This window comes from Octodon degus, unplaced genomic scaffold (genome assembly GCF_000260255.1).
Source record: "Octodon degus isolate 3935 unplaced genomic scaffold, OctDeg1.0 scaffold00135, whole genome shotgun sequence".
Classification (NCBI taxonomy): Eukaryota; Metazoa; Chordata; class Mammalia; order Rodentia; family Octodontidae; genus Octodon; species Octodon degus.
The window spans coordinates 1,470,304-1,479,937 of NW_004524711.1; the positions used below are offsets into that span (position 1 = coordinate 1,470,304).

Here is a 9,634-nt window from a genome sequence, read left to right on the forward strand (position 1 = left end):
CATTAAATATTAAAATAATAATAGCAAAGTATCTGTTCCATGAGCTGCTTTTTTTTGTTCTTTTCTGTTCATGGAATGATAACTTATCCTTAGACTCATTGAATCTGCTTATGGAAAATTAGCTCCAATTGTTACTAAGTCAATTACTTCTAAATTTAGCAGTGAAATTATTTCCTATTGTCAGGTGTAGTCTTAAATTCCAGAACTTCTTGCTTATGGTGAAGTCTGCCGAAGTAGGAAAGCTTACCCTGGATGATAAGGCAGAGATAAGAAACCATATCCCAGAGGTTCATTTTGGTGCTATTTTGACTGTACCTAAATTATCTACTGTATTTTCGAAGGTTCAGATATAGTTCTAAAGAGGAGATCAACTTATTATTATATTCAGAATAACAAAAAGAAAGTTTCAAGAGCTGCTAAAGTAAAGACTATTTTATGGGTAAAAACAGACAATGTGGTCCTACAGTAATAGCATCCCTGTCTCCGCAGTTTCTCACAGGTCATCTGACTGTGTGGTCTCACAGGGACCCAGGGAAATGAGCTCTATCTTAACTTCAGAACCAGGAAGAAAAGTTCCACATTAGTTCTTGAAATTTTACCCAGAGATGATATAATACTGCTCCTATTAACTGAAGCAAGACACGCGTTAACAATCTATCTTCAATGACACTACAAAATGTGATCCTATCATGCATCAAAAGAAGTGAACTGAAAGACTTGTTGAGAGGCAACAATGCCTGTCGTGGTATATGCTACAGTTCCCCAAATATTCTGCACATTCTTGTTCCACAAGCAAACATACTACCTTACCACAAAAAAAGTCCAAAAGTCATTATTTGAAGATAAGAGTTCAGGATCTCTGAGTGATAGGATGGGATCTAGTACAAAGGCAAATTATCTGTCCCACAAAACCAATCAGTAAAGTGAAGCAGGGTAGGATTACTCATGAGTGCATTCAGAAAGTGAAAAATGTGAGGAATATTTTTTTTTCATTGTATGTATTTGGTACAGGTCTCACTATGCAGCTTGGACTCCTAGTGATCCTCCTGTTTTCAGCCTCCCTAGTGCTGGGATTATAGGTGTGCACCACCATGCCTGGGCTCCTTCACCAGCTCAGCATGCCCTTGGGGACAGATCCAGCATGGCATGCAGGACAGGGGATCAAATCCTGGTCCCTGTACTTGCCAAAGCAGGTACTTAATCCACTGAGCTATCTCGCTGACTCCAAGAGAAATATTTTAAGAAGACTCGGGTCCCTAAAAGTTATGAGATCTTCAGGACAGAATTGCAAGTTTCTAAAAAAAAAAAAAAAAGATTGTTAACTGGACTTTGATTTTACTTGCTAAAAATAGCACACATTTTTCTCCAGAACCAGTGCTTCTACCCTCTGAAATATTCTTCCTTTCCTGTAGTTTCTTCAGCCATACATGATATTAGCACCCAGGATGTGGACACTCCTTGGAGTCTGAGTTGCTTGCTTCTGAGCATAGGTGGCATTATTTTAAGACTCACATTGTCCTCTTAGCTGCTTTTCTCACTGATGAGACAAAATACCCAACACCCACAAGTGCAGGAAGCAAAGATTTATTTAGCTTACAGTGTGCAGAGGTTTCAGTCTGTAATCCACTGGGGCCAAGATAGTGTGGCATTGTGAGGGCCGGTAGTCTATGGCCAAAGAAGACAGCAAAAGTAACAAGGGAGGGCCTCTTTTTGCCCCTTTTGTTTTGTCTAGGATGCTGAGATTCAGGCAGTCCATTCAGTGGACTGATCCAGCAACCACCCATGCTTAATCTAGATTTATCCATCTCTGAAAAACCCACACACCATGACTGCATGAAACTTTAGTGGGGGACACCTAGACACAATCCATAGCACTGTTACAAAAGGGTTTTGCTCTAGGCTCGTGTTTTAGCAGTACCTCCCTGTAACAAACTTCACAATTTTTTTGTATTTGATTATAATCATTCCCATATGCCGATTGCTATAATCACAGTTCATTTTTAGACACACTCTAATTTACATATTTGGGGGTTTGTTCTGCTTTTTTGCTACCATGCCACACCCTTCTCCAACACATCATGTATTCTGTGAACCTACCAAAACTAGAGGATAACCACTTTAATCTCTTTTTAATTGAACCATGTTGTTCAGTTTAAAGGATTTACTGAATGCTCTAAGGCATTCATACATTTTAGCAATGGCTACAATGAACAAACACTTGTTCTAATGCTTATCATACAGCTGAATTTGAAAGGTCTTTTCATTTCCTATTTACTTGTTGGCATTGTGAAGCAGTCACCTTGTCCAGTACTTCAGGTTTCTAAATTTCTACACTTACTCGGTTCACTTTAATCCTTGCTTGTAAGCAGCCCAATTCTTCCTTGAGCTTGCCTCTATCTTGTAATACCTTGTCAACTGAAATCAATAGGACCTGTCTTGCATTTCTAATACTTTGCTTAAAACCTCTTCCATAAGATTTGCCACTGATTCATGGTTCTGCTTATAAATCATTGCATGCAAGACTTTTCTCAAGAGTTTTATCCCCTACGTGGATTGGTATTCTTCCAGTACCAATAAGCATTTTTCCCAGGGTAGCTTCCAATTCCTAAGCCCATGCTCAAGGTTAGATGATGTGACAATCCTACTTTCAAGATTAATTTTCTAGGATATATTTGATTATGCTTTGGTAAAGATTTGATAACAATTGGATATGCAGTGTCTTATGACCACAGTGGTTTAATTCTGTCACACAAGTAAACTTGGGTGGGGGAAAGGACAGGCTTTGCCCTGTTCCATGCCCACTCAGAAATCCTAGCTAAGGAAAGTCCACCTTTTTCAAGTTACAAAGCAGGATAATGGTCAATGTGGCTAAAGTTGAGACACAGGTTATGCTTTCATAACAGTAAATATTTACAGTGGTGACAATGAGGCCTGTAACATTTTGCCTAATACTGACTGAAAAATGCTCCCTTTCAGTATTAGAAATGAAAGGTTAAGAATCTAGGTTATGTGCCAAAATACCAACACTATGTACAATTCAAATTCTAGGCCTCAAAAATGTATTGCTAGACGAAATTGGATATAAGACCCCAGTTGCCAATATCCATAATTCAAGTAGAGATAGAAGAATTGTGGCAAGGCAGATGAGATGGCTGGATTAAGCTTCAGTTCTTTCTAAGAGGGCTACTCTGAAGACAGCCTCATTAAAGTGACCCTAACTAAATCACATGAAATTTATTTAAAATAAAATTTACTTAATTTTAAAAAGCAGGATAAAATAAAAATGGTTAAAAAAATGCACTGGCTCTTATAGCTTATATCAAGTAGTGACTACTATTACTTCTGTTCCTAAATAATGGTCTAATCCATGTCACCACAAGGGACAAGAAAGTCTACCTGCATCTAGAAATATTCAGTGAATAGAATTAATTGATATCTCCCATTAGAAAACGAATTCAACATAAAAAGAGATGAGGGTTACATCGCTTGAATTTCTACCACTTCATTCTCACCTAAGGCTAACTTTGTTTTATAAAAGAATTCTCCTCTACTGTTTTGTATACCTCCTTCTTAAAGCTGCTACTCTTTATAACCATTTATAAGACAGGAGCAAACTTCTTGTTAATCTATAATAATGTTCTTTCACATTAATATATCTACACATAAAATTCCAACATCCCTTTACAAAAGTATGGGCTATTTAGAAAAAAATCATAAAAAGGAAGAGCACTATATTTGGAACCACACAGTCCAGTCTCCAAATTATTACAAAGCAATGTAAATTGACACAGTCTGGTACTGGAATGAAGATACACATATAGATCAGTGAAGTAAATGAGGGACCAAGAAATGAACTTAAACACCCATCAGTTAGCTGATTTTTCCACAATGGTTCTAAGACCACTCCGTGGGGATAGTCTGAGGCAACGGGGTGGCCACATGCAGAAGAATGAAGCTGGAGCCTTTCCACTGGATGGTGTTACATTTTGTGTGCTGCCCTAACAATTTTAAACATAATGGGTTCCCAGAATACTAACCGTGAGATCTCTTGCTCTAGCTAGATATGTTCTCTCACACAGCAGAGAAAACTTTCCACCTAGCTAGTTTCCCTGTCCCCTAGGCCAGCTGCATCTCACTCCACCCTCAACCAAAGAGGCTTTACCCTCCTGCCAGTCTATGAAGTTTTCTCCACCATGCACTTTCACAGGAACCAGTGGTCACCCCACCCTCAAAAATGACACAACTATGCTTGTTCTATTACCAAATGCAAGGACACATGGCCCCACGGGACACACTGTGTCCTTCTCTGAGTCTCTTCTCTAGTACAAATGATTAACAACTTTCTATTTAATTTCATCAGTGTGGGGTCAGGTATCATGTATTTAGCCATCTCAATATTTTGGGGTTCCCTTCCTCAATGTAAAATGAAAAAGAGGCAATAAAAATATTATTACCTTGGAGTTGACACAAAAATTTACTCAAAATGATTCAAAAACCTAAGTGTAAGAGAAAAATTTATGAAACTGAAGAAAACATAGAAGGCATTTTCATGGTATTGGCAAAGAATTCTTAGACATGACACCAACATCATGAACAACAAAAGAGAAAAATAGACAAACTGGATTTCATCACATTTACAATCCTTTGAGAGTTTTTTGGTTGGTTGGTTGATTGGTTGGTTGGTTTTGGGTTTTTCCAGGGAAGTGCTTATTCCACTGAGCCATCTCTCCAGCCCCAGGTTTTGGGTTTTTGAGACAAGGTCTTCCTGTGTAGTCCAGGCTGGCCTTTAACTTGAAACAATCCTCCTGCCTTAGCCTCCCCAGTGCTGGGTTTATAGGTGTGCAGCACCACGCCCAGTTTACAATCTTTTTGTGCTTCAAATGACATCACAAAAAAATTGAAAATCCAACTCATACAATTGGAGAAAATATGTGTAAATCATGTATCTGGTCAGAGATCTGTATTTAAAATGTATAATCAATTCTTATGACTTTATAATAAAAAAAATTTGTTTTAAAAGTGGGCAAAGGAGCTGCAGATATTTTCCACAAGAGGAATACAGAAATTGCCAATAAGCAAATGAAAATGTGCTCCATCAAAAGGGAGATACAAGTCACACCATGAATGAACCACCATTTCATAGCCACTTGAAAGGTCAGCTAGTTAGGTACTAACAAGGATTTGGAAAAATCAGAAATAAGTTGTCTCTCAATATCCAGGATTTCCCAACAGCACCAAGATGGGTGGATTCTCAAGTACCTGATATAGAGTGGTGGATTGTATAATCACATATATTCTATTGCATGCATTAAATCATCTATAGATGACTTGTAACACCTAACACGACATAAATTCTGTGTACATAATTGTCATGCTACAAAGGACGCCTTTTACATGTTCAGCAAAGATGATTTCTTTTCCAATTTTTAATCTAATGACAGAGATTTGAAACCAGAGCCTGTTCATGCTTAGTGAGTACTCTAGCACTGACCACTGAGCTATACTGCTAGTCCTCCCAAAAATTTTTGATCAGCAGTTGTCTGAATTTGCAACTATGAAATCGATAGATACAAAAAGAAATTGTTCTCTTGCATTAATGGTGTAATCATAATACTACTTTGGAACACATGAAAATTAAATAATATCCTCTTGAATAATTAGTGGTTCACAGATGAAATTAAAGGAAAAATTATTTCCTACAATCAAACAGTCATGCAGTGCAACATAGCAGAACTTATAGGACACAATAAAAGCAGTCCTAAAAGGGAAGTTTATAGCAGTGAATTCCCACATCAGTAAAACAGAGCAAATGCAAGTGAATAACCTTATGATGGACCTTAAGTTCTTAGAAAAGAACAATTCTTTTCAATTCAAATCCAAAGTTAGTATGAGAAACAGAATCATAAATATCAGATCAGAAATTATTGAAATCAAGGCTAAAAACAAGTACAAAGAATCAATGAATCAAGAGTTGGATCTTTGAAGGCCAGCAAGATAACTCAGCAGACTAACGCACAGCTTAGGCAAGCCCAGGGACCATGGTTTGATCCCTGGCACCACATGCCGTGCCAGCTCTGCCTCCAGGGTGGGCTGAGCTGGCCAGAGTTCAGGCTTAGTAGTACAGGCCTGTAATCCCAGCTCTGAGGAGGCTGAAAGCAGGAGTCCCAGCTGTGTAGAGAGACCCTGTAATGACCAAATACATTAAAAAAAAAAAAAAAAAAAAGAGTTGGCTCTTTGAAAGATTCATGATGGGCTATAAATTGGCATGTCTCACCGGTAGGTGGTTCTAATTTGAACTCCATCATCTGATGCCAAATTGCTGGCCACTGCTGCCCAGAGGGACAGTCATGCATATACCAACAGTAGTTCAAGCAGGTGGCAATGTGTGAAACAAAACAGACAAAGCTTTAGTGAGTCTTAACCAAAATAGCAAAAGAAATCACCCAAATCAATGCAATCAGAAGTAAAAAAGGAAAAGTCACAGTGGATTCTGCCAAAATCCAGAAAATCATTAGGAACTACTTTAGGAAGATATATTTCAATAAAATAGAAAATTTAAAGGAAATGAATAAATCCCTTATGAACAAATAAAACTGAACCAAGGCCGAGCATGGGTGGCACTTGCCTATCATCCTGTCACTCAGGAGGCTGAAGCAGGAGGATCGCCACAAATCCAAGGCCAGCCTGAACTATAAAGCAAGACCATGTCTCAAAAACATCTGAACAGACTCTCTTCCTTTGCACTTGGTTGAGGAGACCCATGGGCTTAGGCAGCGAGTACTAAGTGATACCAGGAAAGCTGTATACTAACACCAGTTTGAAATCAGACATGGCCATGAGAAAGAAAGAAAAGGAGAAGAAAGGTAGGAAAAAAACCAAACTTTAATAAGTCTGAGGAGTCATCAGAAGGAAAGGAAGAAAGCATTTCTTCTAAAGCTAAAAGTTTTCAGAAGAAAGGAAGGCCTTCTGAAGTTGACATGAATCCTAAATTCAAAAAGGCTAAACAGCAATGGGAACCACCCCAAGATGAAGATACTTCCCCTAAAATGAAAAGAGTACAAAAAAGCAAAAGGAGCCCAAAGAAGAGAAAGTTGTCTCTCCTGAAATCAAAAAAGCAATAAAAAGTGAAGAGCCTTCTGAAGAAGACATAGGTGCTACAAAGCCCAACAAGACGAAGAAAGAAAAAGAAATGAATGGAGAAACTGGAGTCAAAAGGGCCAGACTGAAAAATGGCTTGTCTCATCCTGAAGCTGATTCCAATGGTGCCACCAGTGAAGAAAATACCAGTGAGACAGAACAGGAAATACCGTGGAACAAAAAGAAGGCGCTTTCCCTAATTTTCCCATGTGAAGAGACCATTCAGCTTCTCAAAGTTCAAGGAGTGACCTTCCTGTTTCGTACACAAGCAAAGACCTTTCACCAGGTCAATAGTGGGAAAGGCTTAGTTGCACAGGTGCAGAGAGGCACTAGGAAGACTTTATCCTTTGCCATTTCTTTGACAGAGAAACTTCAAGTACAGTTGCAAGACAGAAAGAAGGTCATGCCCCCCGCCACGTACTTGTTCTTGCACCTACAAGGTAGTTGGCAAATCAAGTAAGCAGAGACTTCAGTGACATCACGAAAAAGTTGGCAGTGGCTGGTTTTTATAGTGAAACACCATAAGGAGGTCAAATATGAAATGGGATTGGTATCCCATTTGGGACTCTTGGTCATATCAAAGGCCACTTACAGAATGGCAAGCTGGATCTCCCCAAACTTAAGCATTTTGTCCTGGATGAAGTTGACTAGATGTTGGACATGGGTTTTGCTGATGCAGTGGGAGAGATTCTTTGTGTGGCTTACAAGAAAAATTCTGAAGACAATTCTCAACCTTTGCACTTTTCTGGAACTTGCCCAAGTTGGGTATTTAATGTTGCTATGAAATCTACATAGGAACAAGTGGACCTAATTGGTAGAAAGACTCAGAAAACAGCAGTAGCTGTTGAGCATCTGGCTATCAAGTGCCCCTGGACTCAGAGGGCAGCAGTTATCGGAGATGTGATCCATGTATACAGTGGCCATCAAGGGCTCACTGTTGTCTTCTGTGAAGCCAAGAAGGAAGCCCAGGAGCTGTCACAAATACAGCCATAAAGCAGGATGCCCAGCCATTACTTAGGGACATTCGACAGAAGCAAAGGGAAATCACCCTGAAAGGTTTTAAAAGTGGTGATTTTGGAGTTGTGGTGACAACCAATGTTGCTGCACATGGATTAGATATCCCTGAGGTCCATTTGGTTGAACAAGCTGTCCACCAAAGGATGTAGAGTCCTACCTTCATCACTCTGGTCGGACAGGCTGAGCTGGAAGGACAGGGGTTTGCATCTGCTTCTAGCCGCACAAGGAAGACTATCAGCACAAGTGGAGCAGAAAGCAGGAATGAAATTTAAATGTGTAAGAGTCCCTTCTCCAACAGAAATAATAAAAACTTCTAGCAAAGATGCTACCAGGCTTTTGGATCCTGTGACTCCCACTGCCTTTGGTCACTTCAAGGAGTCAGCTGGGAAAGTGATAGAGGGAGGAGGAGCACACTGTGGAGGCCCTGGCTGCAGCCCTGGCTCGCAGTACGGGAGCCACATCAGTGGGCCAGCACTCTTGGATCAACGCAGAGGCAGGTTTTGTGAACATGATCTTACGGGGCTCAACTGAAATGCCAAGCGTTAGTTATGCTTGGAAAGGACTTTGGGAGAAACCGGGCGAGGATATTGATTCCAAAGTGAAGGGAATGATCTTTCTCAAAGGGAAGCTGAGCGGGTTTTTTTTTTGATGTCCGTACTGCTGCAGTTACGGAAATACAGGAGGAAGGCCACAATTTGAGATGCTGGTAGTTTGCTATAGCCACAGAGCAGCCAGAGCTGGAAGGACCACGGGAAGCATTTCGAGGCTCCAGGGTCAGGAAGGTGGCCGTGGTTTCAGGGGACGGCGAGATGGAAGCAGGGGTTTCAGCAGACGGTGGGGAGGAAACAAACTTCAGGGGACAGAGATCAAGAAGTAGCAATAAAAGTGACAGATCCCAAAACACAGGCCAGCAGCAGAGTTTTAGCAAAGCATTTGGTCAGTGATACGTAGAGGATTTAGATGGCAGAAACAGAACTATGTTTAACACCATGGAACTGAGTGCTATTTTTCACAGAATTAATAGCACATTGAGCTTCCTTTGAACCATTTGGCCAGTTCCCAACCCTTGCAGAGGGTAAGGGTTCATCTAAATCATATCATTTGATCATTGTCATTTCTAACTAATACTATTGAATTTCATCGGGTTGTCATTTGAAAAGGAAAATGAATTCATTACAGCTTTATTCTAATATATTATCTAGATTGTAAGATAAAATCCTGTCTGCCTCTACTGTATCTATAAGTTGATCTTTTTTAAATTTTTTGCCTATTCTGTACATATCTGCCTATACTATATTTGTAAGTTGATCTTTTTTTTTTAGTACTAGGGATAGAACCCAGGGTCTTGCACACACTAAGCATGTGCCCTACCACTAAGCTCCATCCCCAGCCCCCAGAGTATTTCCTTATTGTAGTGTCCTTCCCCAAAGCAGAAGCCTAAAAGACGCAGCACTATCTGGAAGACCGCTTTATCCTTTGA

General features: G+C 39.9%; 2 pseudogenes; both read left to right on the top strand.

Annotated features, from left to right (window-relative positions):
• Positions 1-2,783: 2,783 nt before the first annotated feature.
• On the top strand, positions 2,784-2,942 carry LOC111812668 (annotated as a pseudogene).
• A 3,851-nt stretch (positions 2,943-6,793) lies between these two features.
• On the top strand, positions 6,794-9,098 carry LOC101573925 (annotated as a pseudogene).
• Positions 9,099-9,634: the final 536 nt, after the last annotated feature.